This window comes from Macaca thibetana, chromosome 16 (assembly GCF_024542745.1).
Source record: "Macaca thibetana thibetana isolate TM-01 chromosome 16, ASM2454274v1, whole genome shotgun sequence".
Lineage (NCBI taxonomy): Eukaryota > Metazoa > Chordata > Mammalia > Primates > Cercopithecidae > Macaca > Macaca thibetana.
The window spans coordinates 9,290,092-9,304,368 of record NC_065593.1 but is presented as its reverse complement, the minus strand read 5'-3'; the positions used below and the strand labels follow the sequence as shown (position 1 = coordinate 9,304,368).

At 38.2% G+C, this 14,277-nt stretch overlaps 1 protein-coding gene and 1 pseudogene across 2 annotated transcripts in view; one reads left to right on the top strand and one right to left on the bottom strand.

The window, feature by feature from the left end:
• Positions 1-14,277, top strand: part of MAP2K4 (mitogen-activated protein kinase kinase 4) — a 121,765-nt gene that overhangs the window by 41,976 nt on the left and 65,512 nt on the right. The gene's annotated exons all lie outside the window — the stretch shown is intronic.
• Positions 13,807-13,884, bottom strand: LOC126940101 (uncharacterized; annotated as a pseudogene).

The window sequence follows — 14,277 nt, the reverse complement described above, 5'->3', positions numbered from 1 at the left end:
ATTTGCATTCTTCCCCCCGTACACCTCCCCTGTTCCCTTTTCCCAGTCTTCTCCCTCCTTCCCCTCCTCCCCTTACCTTTCTTTTTCCTTGTAGTTTGCTCTCAGTGGACTCTTTCAATCTAGAAACCACTCTTTCATTCTGGGAAAGACAATTTATTATTCTTTTATTCATCTGGGATGTGTGTTCTTCTTACATTGCTATATCGATTCAGTGAAATCCCATCAGACTTTTAAAATATGTATAATGTGACATTTTGATTCTAAAATATGTATGAAAATGGAAAGGACCTAGCCAAAAACAATTTTGTAAAACAGTAAGTTGGAGGACTTAAAACAACCTGATTTCAAGGTTGACTGTAACACGGTCAGCCTACAAGTACAACCTACAAGCTGCAGTAATTAAGGCTTGGTGGAAGGATATTAAGGAAAAACAAATAGATCAATGGAATGTAATAGAAAGTCCAGTAGACAAACACACATGTATAGTCAATTTATTTTTGACTTTGATGCTTGTACAGTTCAATGGGAAAAAAGATAGGCTTTTCATGGTGATGGAACAAACTGGAAAAAGGTTTGAAAAGATAAATCTTAATTTCTACTTCACACCATATGCAAAAATTACCTCAAGATGATTTATTGACCTAAAAGTAAAAGCAAAAACTCTATAAAGCTTCTAAAAGAAAACATGCAAAATATGTTTATTGTCTGGCATGGGCAAAAATTTCTTTGATAGGACAAAGAAACTACTAAAAAATAATAAATTGGATTGTATCGAAATTAAAAATTTCTGCTCATCAAAAGTTTTTAAAGAAAATAAACAGGCAAGGCTAGGCGCGGTGGCTCATGCCTGTAATCCTAGCACTTTGGGAGGCCGAGGTGGGCAGGTCACTTGAGGTCAGGAGTTCAAGACCAGCCTGACCAAAATGGTAAAACCCCATGTCTACTAAAATACAAAATTAGCTGGGCGTGGTATTGCATGGCTGTAACCCCAGCTACTTGGGAGGCTGAGGCGAGAGAATTGCTTGAACCTGGGAGACGGAGGTTGCAGTGAGCAGAGATCGCACCACTGCACTCTATCCTGGGTGACAAGAGCAAAATTCTGTCGAGGCGGGCGGCGGGGAGCAAGGAGGAGGAGAGGGGTAGGGGGAGGGAGAGAGAGAAGAAAACATTCACAATGTATATATATCTGACAAAGGACTTTTGTATGTATAATGAACTACAACTCAAAACAAGCCAGTTTACTTTTTTGTTTTTGAGACAGAATCTCTGTCACCAAAGCTGGAGTGCATCATAGCTTACTGCAACCTTGAACTTCTGGGTTCCAGCGATCCTCCTGCCTCAGCCTCCAGAGTAGCTGGGACTACAGGCACATTCCATCACGCCTGACTCATTTAAAAAATTTTTTTTGTAGAGGTGGGATCTTGCTATGTTGCACAGGCTGGTTTTGAACTCTCCTTAAGTGATCCCCCTGCCTCGGCCTCCCAGAGTGCTAGGACTACTGGCATTGAACCACTGGGCCAGCCCAAACAACCCATTTTAAAAAATGGTTTAAAGACTCTGATAGACAGTTTACAAAGAAGGTATTGGAATGGATAAGTATGTGAGAAACAGCCGTAAGAACATTAGTAATAAGAGAAGTGCAGACTGAAACAAAAAGGTGATACCACTACACCTCCACCCGAAGGGCTAGAATTTAAAAGACCAGGCAATATCTTGGCAAATATGTGGTGTAAGCAGAATTTTCCTGTATTGTTGAGGAAACAGAAAATGGTACAGCCACGTTAGAAAACTCTTTGCTAGGTTTTTAATAAAATAAATCAGCACCTGCCTCCTGACCCAGCAGTCCTACTTGTTGTTATTTGCCTAAGATGAAAACACTCTCAGAAAGATTTGTAAGTGAATGTTCATGGAAAGTTTATTCGGAATACCCTCCAAATTAGAAAGAACCCAGAGTGTTCAATAATGGAAGAATGAAGAAACAGATTGTGGTATATTATTTAATAAAATACTCTTCCTCAGTAAAGTGGAGAAAATACTGATACCTGCAACCATATTGATGAATCCCTGAAAATGCTGAGCAGAAGAAGCCAGACACAAAAGAGAACATACTGATTCTATCTCTGTGAAATCGAGAGAGGCAGGACTGATCTCTGGTGATTGAAATCAGATCAGTGTTTGCCTCTGGAGGAGATTGACAAGAATGGCACCAGGGAACCAGGGAATTTTCTGGGGTGATGGAATGCTCTATATCTTGCTATATTTTGTGAAATAGAAAGGTGCCTGCATTGGCAAAACTCATTGAGCCACATATGCTTATGTTTTGTGCATCTCACTATATGTAAATGATGCCTCAATTTAAAAAGCAATCCAGAACAATAACAATAATATATATACATATATTATTATTATTATTATTGGGTTTTTTTTGAGACGGAGTCTCGCTCTGTCACCCAGGCTGGAGTGCAATGGTGCGATCTCGGCTCACTGCAACCTCCGCCTACTGGGTTGAAGTGATTCTCCTGCCTCAGCCTCCCAAGTAGCTGGGATTACAGGCCCATACCACTGTGCCTGGCTAGTTTTTTGTATTTTTAGTAGAGACAAGGTTTCGCCATTTTGGCCAGGCTGGTCCTCAGGTGATCCGCCTACCTCGGCCTCCCACAGTGCTGAGATTGCAGGCATAAGCCACTGGGCCTGGTCTAATTTTTGTATTTTTAGTAGAAACGGGGTTTTGCCATGTTGGCCAGGCTTGTCTCACACTCTTGACCTCAGGTGATCTGTCTGACTTGCCTCCCACAGTCTGGGATTACAGGCTTGAGCCGCCGTGCCCGGCCAGTAACAATAAAAATTATATTGATAGTTTTTTTAGTCTCTCTGAACAGTATTTGTGGTTTTCTGTCCTTGTTCTCAAAGCACCTATACATTTCAACAATTTAGATGACCTGATACATATGTGAACACTGTGTTTTTATTGAATTCAGCTTTCATGCCTGTGGAACAATATTGTGATCAATTTTATTTCTGCCCATGTGGTTTCCCTTTTCATGATGTTTGGAAGAACCCTTCTCAAAAATTCAAAGAGTGAAATTTTTAAGAAGGTTATCAAGTTTCTTTTGAGGATTAATCTAGAGTATCTGTTGCACCACATCAGGTATAGTGTACCCCTAAGTAGCTAGAGTTCCCTAAAATGTGTGGGGACATGTTTTCAGTGTGCTTTAAAAATAACATTTCTTTCTTTTTTTAATACAGAAAAAGTATAAAGAAGAAAGCCAAAATGGCTCATTATCTTATCATCCACGTAGTTCATGTTACCCTTTAAAAAATCAGTAGTACCTGCTTCTGGTAAGATAATTCAGTTGGTGCAGAAAGTTATAAAACAAAAAATAAGCTTCGTGCCCTTAATATTTATTTCCAAAGATAACCCTATTAAATGTAAAATGCCTTGCACAAAAGCTTATTATATGTCAGAATACATAATAATTTATATAGATCCTTAAAGAATATTTACACACAATAGCAGCTTTTTTCTGCACTTTTTTGTAGCTTGAGTTTTTATTGACTTAATAACTTAGTACGTCTTGAAAATATTTCTGAATTAACCCATACCCTTTTCCTCCTCCTCCTCTTCTTCTTCTTCTTATTTGTTTTTTGAGATTTTCTCACTCTTGCCCAGGCTGGAGTGCTGTGGTGGGATCTCAGCTCCCCGCAACCTCCACCTCCCAGGTTCAAGTGATTCTTGTGCCTCAGCCTCCCAAGAAGCTGGATTATAGGCATGCACTACCACACCTGGCTAATTTTTGTATTTTTTGGTAAAGATGGGGTTTCACCATGTTGGCCAGGCTGGTCTTGAACTCCTGGCCTCAAGTGATCCACCCGCCTCGGCCTCCTGAAGTGCTGGGATTACAGGGGTGAGCCACTGTGCCCCACGCACATATCCTATTCTTAGTTGTATAGTATTCATTTCATTGTATAGGTGTATTATGTTTCCTTATTGATAGCTATTTAGATTATTTTCATTGTTTAATTAAAAACAATGTTTTAGAGGACAACTTTGTGCTGGTGAAATGTACTTTTAAAAATTAACCAATGTTTACTTCTTCATAGATTGGTAATTTTCAGCCCTTGTCATAGGAGAGACTGGAAGTAGCTGTGTCTTCTCAACCTTGTTACTATTGAGATATTAGATTGGAAAATTCTTTGTTGTGGGAGGCCATCGTCCTGTGCATGGTAGGATGTTTAGTTTAGTGGCGTCCCACTAGATGTCAGTAACACAAGCTTCCTACTAGCTGTGACAGCCAAAATGTCTGCAGACGTTACCAAATGAACCTTGGGGTGCAAATTTGCTTCTTCTTAGGGCCACTGGTACAGAGAGCACTGCAGGTTTACACAGATGAACCTTTTTCCTGACTGAGGAGCTGCAGAAGTCAGATATAAGAGGTGTATTCCTTGGGGTTTGAATGGATGCCAGAAAAGGGGAATTGGAGAATGGCTGTAGGGATATCTCATAGAGTCCCGGGAGAACATCAGAGCTTTGGGAGCAAGTCATAGTTGCCAGAAACCAAAGCAATCCAGTACGTGTTCTTTCATACATTTAGCAAATGTTTGTTGAATGTCTGCCTTCTGCTAGTTACTATGGTGTGGGCATAGGTATTTCATGTTGAAAAAAGAGATGTGATTGTTACTTCATGAAGCTTGAGATTTAGAGGTAGACAAAGATGTGTGTATGTGTGTGTGTATAAAATTATAACCACCTACATGCTATTAAAGGAAGAGAACCAGGTGCTAATGAGAGAATGAAATATGGGCCTAATTTAGAAGGAGGGTGGTGAAAATGTAGTCAGTGAAGGCTTCTAAACCTGAGTGAATTTTACTAGATTTGGGGGAGGGATTGATGAGTGTTCCAAGTGGAAGGAATAGCATGTATTTGAAATTACCAAGGTGGGAAATATTCAACTTGTCATGGAATGGAAGGAATGGCAGTTCACATGGAAGATGACTGAATGAGAAAGGAAAAACAAATTTAGATTAAAGTTGTAGAGACAGTTAGATATGGAGAGATGGGCCACATAATATAGGGCCTTGTAGATAAAGAGCTGGATGACATCCAGAGTGTAGTGGGGAGCTATAAGCAGTTGAGTGATTTACAATCTAAACTGATTATTTACAGTCTAAAGTAATTATTCTGGCTGCTGTGTGGCATATGTATTGAAAGGAGGTAAGAATATAGTTAGGGAGACCTGATAAAGCTGTGGTAATATAGCTAAAGCATAATAGTCATCTATTATGACTTTAATAATATTAAATTGATGACAGTTGAGGTAGAGAGAGACTGTGAAGAAATTTTGGAAGTAATTAATAAATATTGGTGATAATTTATAGATGGTGACAAGGAGGAAGGTGTTCATAGTGACTTGTAGAATTCTGGCTTGAGTTAATGGGTTCAGCTGCGATTACTGTGATGGAGACTACTGGGTATGGAGCATCCATAAATGGGGGTCATAGGGCAAGATTGAGTTTTAGATATACTAAGTTTGAGATACGTGTGACATATTTTATTAGTGATATCAAAAATATATATATAGTGTGTGTGTATATATGTATGTGTATGTGTACATGTGTGTCTGTGCTTATGTGCATGTATCACATACTGTCGTGTTGAAAATATGAGTCTGGTGCCAGAGGTGAGGTTGTAGATTGGAGATAAAAAGTTGAGAATTGCTGGCATATAGATGAAAGGGTTGCCTAGGAATAGAGAGTGAGAATGTATTTTGATGAGAAAATTGGGTCCAGGGCTGAGCCCCAAGAAAATGTAACATTTAGAGGTTGGATAGAAGAGGAGGGACAGGCAAAAATTAAAAGATGCTTGATAATTAGGAAGCAAACTGGTAGTATGTGATGTTATAGAAATCTAGCATTGTTTCATAGTGCAGTTGGGAAGGAATTATGGTTGGCTATGTCTAATGTTCTGAGAATGCTAGTAAAGCTACCCTCTTGGCAAAAGCTCCCGAGTTATACTTTAAACTACTCTTAATTTCTTACATACTTGGGAAGAGGTTTTAGCTGCCACTGGAAATTGGAGCCTAAACAGGGAAAGGATCTCATGAAAACATGTAGCCTATAGATTTAGGGCAGTTTTGCTTACCTTTTCTTGAAGAAGCATAGCCCAGAAAAACTGTTCTAAGAGTAAACTTTGAGTACAACTGACACAAGATCAGCTCTTAGGAAACAGTCAATAGCAGCGTGATGCAAACATGAATGTTCGTCTTGTTCTCTTTAATGTTACTCTTTTCCGTGGTGATAAAACATTTCTTTGTATTTTATAAATCAGTACTACTTCAAAATACTGCAGACTTATCTAATTTGTCTAATACATTCTGTTCACTAAATATGAATATCAGCATTTGAAATTTTCTATTTACAGTGTTTGAGCCATTCTTCTGGACATTTCATTTTTCAGTTCTTCCTTTTGCCTCATCTTAGATCACAGCAAAGATACTCATTTGTTAGTAGTGCCAGGAAGCAGGCAGTTTCCATGGTAACTGACAGACCGAGTTTACTGTGGAAATTTCCGGAATTAACAGAGCTGCATTGCAGAAGGATGCATAAAGCAGTATTCATCTAGAGATCGTAACAGTACGGACACAGAAGAACAGTTGCAGTGGTGTGCAGGGTATGTCTTACCTTTATTTTCCCGTCTAAGGAAGATTAGTCATATATATGTGTGTGTGTGTATATATATATATATATATATATGCTGAGGAGACAGTAAAACAGCTTGGGGCATTTTAGTATATGCTGGCTTGATAGAGTCAAAGTTGCTTAGGAAAAAGAAGGAAGAAATGATTTGGGAAAGAAGGTATATTTGATAGCATTGGGAAGAAATCAAGATCAGATGATTGAGGGAGAAGAATGTGATAGTGAAATAAGAGGAGAAAACATACTTAAAACTAATTAAATAATAAAAGGTTCTTACAGATAGCGGTTCTAGGCACAAGAAGATATTTATTTATTGAAGGAAAATAGTAGACATTGTCAAGTTTGAGAAATCAAGTTCTCGTGTCCAGGAAGAAGAAATCTGTTAAGATAATTACCTATTACTTGCTGAAAGATAGGTAGATATGAGAGATGTCCAAGATATTAAACAAGGAGGTTTGCTGACATCTTAGTGTACTTACCTCAGTGATGAGAGAATCCTAGGAGGGTTTCTGCCCCTAATTCCACTCCCTGTTGATTGGTGGGGGATTTTCAAGAAAAATTCTGAAATGTATCTTGAGATTAAATTCTGGAAACAAAACTATAGGATTTGGGCAGATAATTGAAGATGCCTGTCATACAGAGCATAATTATAAATTTAAAAGAGAAAAAGGATATAAAAAATATGATTTAGATTATTTGCATGATAGGTGCAATTTAGGTTGCTAGATATCATTTGGTATCATTTATATCATGTAGTCAGCAAACTACAGCTCATGAGCTGAATCCATCCTGTTTGCTTGTATTTGTAAGTAAAGTTTTATTGGAACATAGCCACACCCATCCCCGCAAAGCCTAAAATATTTGCTATCTGGTTCTTTACAGAAAAAGTTTGTAACTCGTGATTTAGATGGTGTACTGGATTTTTCAAGGCTTCTGTGAGATTACCACAAACTTGGTGGCTTAAAACAACAGAAATTTATTCTCTCACAGTTCTAGAGGCCAGAAATCTGAAGGTGTTGGCAGGGCCATGCTTCTCCTGAAGGTTCTAGGGGAGGATCCTTCCTTTCTTTCAGCTTCTGGTACTGCTGCTCTTCTTTGGCTTGTGGCAGCGTAACCATAATCTCTATCGCCTTCTTCCCCAGTGTCTGTCTTGTGTATCTCTATCTTCTCCTTTTCTTTGTTTGGTCTCTTATAAGAACAGTTACTTTATTTAGTGCCCACCTAATCCAGAATCTCTTTTTTGAGATCCTTAATTTCATCTGTAAAGATAGGTTACTTTCTGAGATTCTGGATGGACATATCTTTTGTGTGTGTGTGTGCAGATGGTATTGAAGAACTGGGTTTTGGCTTAAGTCACATTGTATATTAGGGATAGCCAGTTCTTAGTGTTTCCTTTGACCTGCTGGAGAAGATATTAAACCAGGTTTCAAAGGCAAGGTGATAGAGGCATAGTTGAATCATAGAAGATAGCTTTTGTGACACAAACATAACCAGTAGAGTAAAGGGAGTACTAGAAAAGTCACAGGAGAAAGACGACTAAAATATTCTCAGAAAGCTGATGAAGACCAGTGCCTGATGCTTCATATCGTTCTTTTCTTGTCTCTTCATATTTTTCTCCACTTAACTCCCACCTCCAAAAAAACAACAACATGAATTTGAAATTTTAATGAAAAATAGTTGGCACGAAAACAAAAATCACAGTTTTGAGGGATGGCTCATGGCTAAATTATGGCACTGGGAAATATATATATGATTCAAAAGAAATAGACTTAATAAGCAAGTAGAGGAGTGGCAGTGTAGAAAGTATACACCAATGTAAAGACCAGTGAACCTGAGACTTGGCTGTTGTTGAGAGCCTTCTTGTCATTGTGGGAGTATACAAACTGTTGGCCTAGGCAGGAGAGAAGGTCTGTGATATTTTTCCTCTTCTCATATGGGCATATTTGTAAACCATAATAACAGTGGTAGATATCTATCTTTGCATTCCCTGGAAGTCTCATTTACGATATTTGGGTATATTCTGAAATGTTTAAAAAGTGATGAATTCACATGGTGAAGAATCAAATAGTAGGCAAGGGATTCCAGTGTAGGTGCTGGAGCTGCAGAGAAAAGCCACCTAATATTGCCTATATTCTCACCTGCACACTTTGAAATGAAACTTTTGATACAGACTTTATGGAGATGATCATCAGAAGAATTAAACAAATGGTTAAGTCAAATTAGGGTTCACTAAGAGTAAGTAAGCAGTACCAAACTAGCCTAATATACTTTTTTGAGAGTATTACTAGGACTGTAGAGCAGGAGTTTGGCAGAGACTAGGTGTATCTTGATTTCAACCTTCATGGGTACAGAGGAGGAAGACGAAGCCCAATACAGTATTTTCAGGAAGTTTCTTAGAAGGACAAGAGTGAAGTCCGCGTTTTCTTTCTAATCAAATTCTGTTAGTCTGTGACCATGTATATTCTGAACACCAAATTGGAAGCCATGGGAATGAAAGTTTTTCTTTTCTTCCTTTAGCAAAACATTTGAATTGTCTGCCTAAATAGCTTCATAGAAAGACGCAAATTCCCTTGAATCCAACTACAACTAGACTTTAACTCTTAATTTTTCTGTTAGTATCATGAGTATATGATAACAATATCATAAGGAACTAGAATAAAATCAGGTGTAAAGCATAGATTGGGATTAAATTAAGCTGGTTGATCATAGTTCACATGTACAGGCTAAAATTTAAGCAGTATAAGGTACTCATGAATACCCTAGATTTCAAGTCTTTGTATGATATAAAATGAATGTGTCTATATATAGAATTTATTTCTATAAAATTGTTTTCCTTTTCTCGTTGACATGTTTAGGTAAGTGTCTCAAAAATAATAAAAGTAAGCTTGAGGATGTTTAATAAGTAGGTGTTCAAAACACAACTCACATAGTAATAGTACTAAGAATTAGCTAACAGATCACAAATGAAAAGTCGTGAGACTCTTGGTTTTTAATTTGCTTTAAGAACTAAATTTCTGACTTTGTAAAAGCAATTTGAGGTTTGTAGTGCAAAATGATATATGAGTAGCAGTGTCCTGCTAAAATATTTGTTAAGAAACATAGATGAAAATATGAAACACTGAAAATTAAGATAACTTAACTCCCTATGGGATCTAATAATGGATTCTAATAGTAACACAGCCAGAATAAGGAAAATTTTTACCTAGGGTTTCTTTTATAGCAGAGGCTTCATCCCTTTTCATGTTTATTTCTTCTCCTGCCCATACTAGTAACTACCAGAAAAAAACTGGGGAGGGATGGGAAGAGGGAGGAGAAATGGATGCTGACGAATTCTTATCTGGGAAGTGTGGTCATTATGAGTAAAGTGTTCTAGGTAGAAGTAGAGAAGGATTGTAGTAACAGTATAGTGCTGCTGTGCTACCCAGTATAGACTTAAGGATTGTATTTTTATGTTGCTGTTGTCGGTTCAGAATACAGTATTAGAGACCAAGGAAGTTGGAGAGAGGAGAATTTACCATGGGAGCAATGAGTGCTCTAATTCGTAATATACTAGATCTAGATATCTCAAATCTGCCTTTGAACCATAGGCATGTAATGGGCAAATCCCTATCAGACAAGTAGAGTGCAGCCCAAAGATAATCTTCTTTTTCTTTCTCTCCTTCTCTCAACAGTTTTATCGAGGTATAATTGGCATAGAATAAACTGTATATATTTAAAGCATGTCATTTGCTAGGTTTTGACATATGTGTACATCTGTGATGCCATCACCATAGTCAAGTTAACATATCCATCATTCCCAGAATTTCTTCCTTCTCGTTGTAGTGGGTTTTTTTGTTTTTGTTTTTTGTTTGTTTTTTGAGATGGAGTCTCACATTGTCGCCTGGGCTGGAGTGCAGTGGTGTGATCTTGGCTCACTGGGAACCTCCGCCTCCTGGATTCAGGAGATTCTCCTGCCTCAGCCTCCCGAGTAGCTGGGATTACAGGTGCCCACCACCACGCCCAGCTAATTTTTGGTATTTTTAGTAGAGACAGGGTTTCACCATGTTGGCCAAGCTGGTCTCAAACTTCTGACCTCGTGATTCGCCCACCTCGGCCTCCCAAAGTGCGGGGACTACAGGTGTAAGCCATTGCGCCTGGCCTCTTGTTACAGTTTTTATGTTTAGACATTTGATTTGGTTATTCTTTCTCTCTTCCACGTCTATATTTAACATACTCTATCCATCCTTTAGTTTTTTAATATATGGAACGTAGTAAATGTTTCATTGTCTTTATTAATTCTAGTATTTTTGTCATTTCTGGGTCAGTTTCAATTGATTGATGTTTTCCTCTTCATTACGGGTCATGTTTTTCTGCTGTTTTGTGTACTGTGGTCATTTTAGGTTGCGTGCTGGAGATTATTGTGTGATGGCTGTTTTTGTATTTTCATGAATGTTTTTGAGTTTTGTTCTTTGGTTAAGTTACTTGGAGATACTTTGATCCTTTCAGGTCTTGCTTTTTAGCTTTCGCAGATGAGACTACTCTAGAGGTAATTTTGCCTCACTAGTAAGGTAAAATCCTTTTAACTACTTTGTTGGATTCCAATCAGGAAGTTTTCCACTCCAATGGCTAAGAATAGGAACTGCCTTGTATGAGCCTGGGTATGATTCCCTCTTAATCCTTTTAGGTGGCTGCTTCTTCAGGCTTGTATACGTTCCTCACAATCATCCACTGATCAAGGAGGGCCCTCTGCATATCTGTGGGGTTCTCTTTCTGTGTAGCTCTCTCTTATCCTGTACTCTGCCATGTGAACTCTGGCTACATTGGTCTCCCTAGATTCCCAGATCCTTGTCCTCAACACAAGGGCACTGCCAGGATCTGCCTAGATCCCCCTCCCTGTATCACAGTTGGTGAACTCTTTAGGCAGTAAGCTGGGGACAATTGTAGGGCTCATCTTACATATTTCCTGTCTTTCAGTGTCTGCTGCCCTTTGTTTCCTGATGATTTCCAGTGTCTTCCAGATTGCCTGTACATTCTGTTTTTTTCAGTTGTTTTAGGTATGAGGGTAAGTCTGTCTCCTGATACTTCATAGTAGGACAAGTGAAGGTGCCACATTAACTCTCACTGTGAGACGGAAACAGGAATTGTGGAACTAGGGAATAATATCTTGAAGACTTTGAGAAAGAGCATCTCCAAACAAGATATCTTGCAGGATTCAAAATAGTTTCTTACAATAGTGACTGACATTCTTAATACAGTGAAAGAAGTCATGGCGTTTATAAAAATGGATTGGAAAAATCTCAAGGAGAAAACAGACTGGATGGATAGGCAGCAAGATTATAGAAAAGGGACAGATAAGGGAAAGACATAGCTAGGGACCTGAAAAGCACTGGTAGAGTGAAATCCCTTTTGATGCAGTTGTGAATATAAATGATACTACACGACAGCAAAAGAATTTGAAGGCAGTCATTGATTTGAAAGCATACCAATTACTGAATTTCTTAAAAATATAAATTCATAAACACAAGGGAAGGTAAACCACAAACTGGGAAAATATTTGCAATGCAGGACAAGGGTTGATGGTGTTAATAGGTAAGGAACTTGTTAGTAGAAGCAGCGATAACAAAACAAACACCTGGGCTAGGAGGGCTCAGGGGTGCTATCTTAGTCAGTTAATCATCAGAAAAAAAGACACGTTTGTTCACCAGATAGCATAAGAATGTTCAACTCTAGCAGTTGAAAAGAATGATCTAACTCTAACACTTTTCAAATTGGCCTGAGGAAAAAGGTGCTGTCGACTAAGTACAGTGGGCACCTTTTGGCTGATAGTACTCCTAAATCAGTGCAGGCTTGGTACGCAGCCATTCCAGTAGTGATACCAATTATTTAATGACTGTGTTAAAATGTGTTAAGTGAAATCTGTGAGCAGTAGGTATAATACGCTATTTTTGCAACCTATTCCCATAGTATAGAAAGATACAAAGTAATATGTACTAAATTGTGAATATTGGTTTTTTTCTGGATTATTATTGATTTTTCCATTTTCCTTTTTATCTTCTACCTTTGTAGCTTTAGGAGGGATTTTAGATTCGGTAATCCGGTTGGAAAAAGCAGTTCAAGTTCTGGTCCTGCTGCTGAATTTGCACAGCAAACACACTGCATCTAATAGAGGGTAGGGGTGAAGGTAGACGACGTGGCTAGAGCTGTCCTAATAACCGTACTTGACTGGCCACTGTATTTCTTTAAAAAAGCAAGGCTACCTGCCTATTTACGAAGTCCCAGGCAGCTTTATTAGACATTGTATAGAAATACAGCTTTTCTCAGTGTCCAGTCTGATTGATGTTCTGGGACATTATGTCACGGTTCTTTGTGTGTTTGTGTGTTTTTTTAATCTGTAGGATTTCAGAAATTTCAGACTAGTAAATTAGTCTGGGTCAATGAAAGGACAACTAAAAAACAATAATTTTAAATCAGTATTAAATTTAGGTTAACAGATACATTTGTCATTTCTAGCCAGAAGATAACAATCAGGAAGGATTTCAGTGCAAATATGTAGGCTTAAAAAAATTAGTTTTCAGATTTTAATCTAACAAGATAAATCTGATATCAAAATATAATTTCTGTACATTGAATTGTACTTTTAATAAGGCCTGTATTATATGAATTCATGCCCTATATTAAGTATTCTATCTATAATCTTGCATGTTTTGAAAAAGTTAGGACCATTCATATTTCACTTCTTTTGAATGTCTGTGACATCTGTGGCAGTTTTTCCGGGTGTATGTGTGTGTGTTTTCTCTAGAACGTGGAACTGCTAAGTCTCTGGGAACCAAGAATTATTAGATGTGGAATAGTAAGGCTCTGAAATCAGGGACACCAGAGTTAAGAATTTTTTTGTGTGTGTATTTTTTCTGTGTGTGTATTTTGTGTGTGTGTATCTTAATCAGATTGTATTGCCTTATTCATGTGTTTTTTGCGGGGTACTGTGGTATGGACTAGAGAACTTGTAGTGACTCATGAAGAAACCTTGGAATGACACATGAAGGATGATAGGAAAGTCATTCTGAGGCAGGATGCTTTACTGAATTGTTTTCAACCAGGGTATCAGACATCAGGAATGAGTTCAGGAGAATGAAAACGTGTTAGGTGCTCTACAGGTTCAGAGACACTTCTCCAGTAATGAACTCTAGAAATGACCCCTGAAAGTATAGTCTTAAGATTCTATTCAAGGAAATACTTTTGGCCTGTTGTCTAGAACTGCTCTGTGGATTTGGAGGCAGTTAGCATCATTGGCCCCCAGCCACTAAATGCTAATTGCACTTCCCTTTGATTGTGATGACCAAACTGCTGCTGATGCTGGAGGTGTCCGGGCACTACCTTCTTTGAGAGTCATTGGGAAATAAAATAATGCTAGGGGCTGTATTAATTAAAAGTAAGTTTGTTTGCATCTAAACAACAACCAGGATAGGAACAAATAGTGGCTTAAACCAGATAATTTATTTCCCTTTTCCATAGAAAAGTCTGGAGATAGGAAGGCTAGGGTTGGTGTAGTGGCTTCATTGTTATTGGAGTCAGTGCTGTTTTCTGCTCCATCATTCTCAGGACATT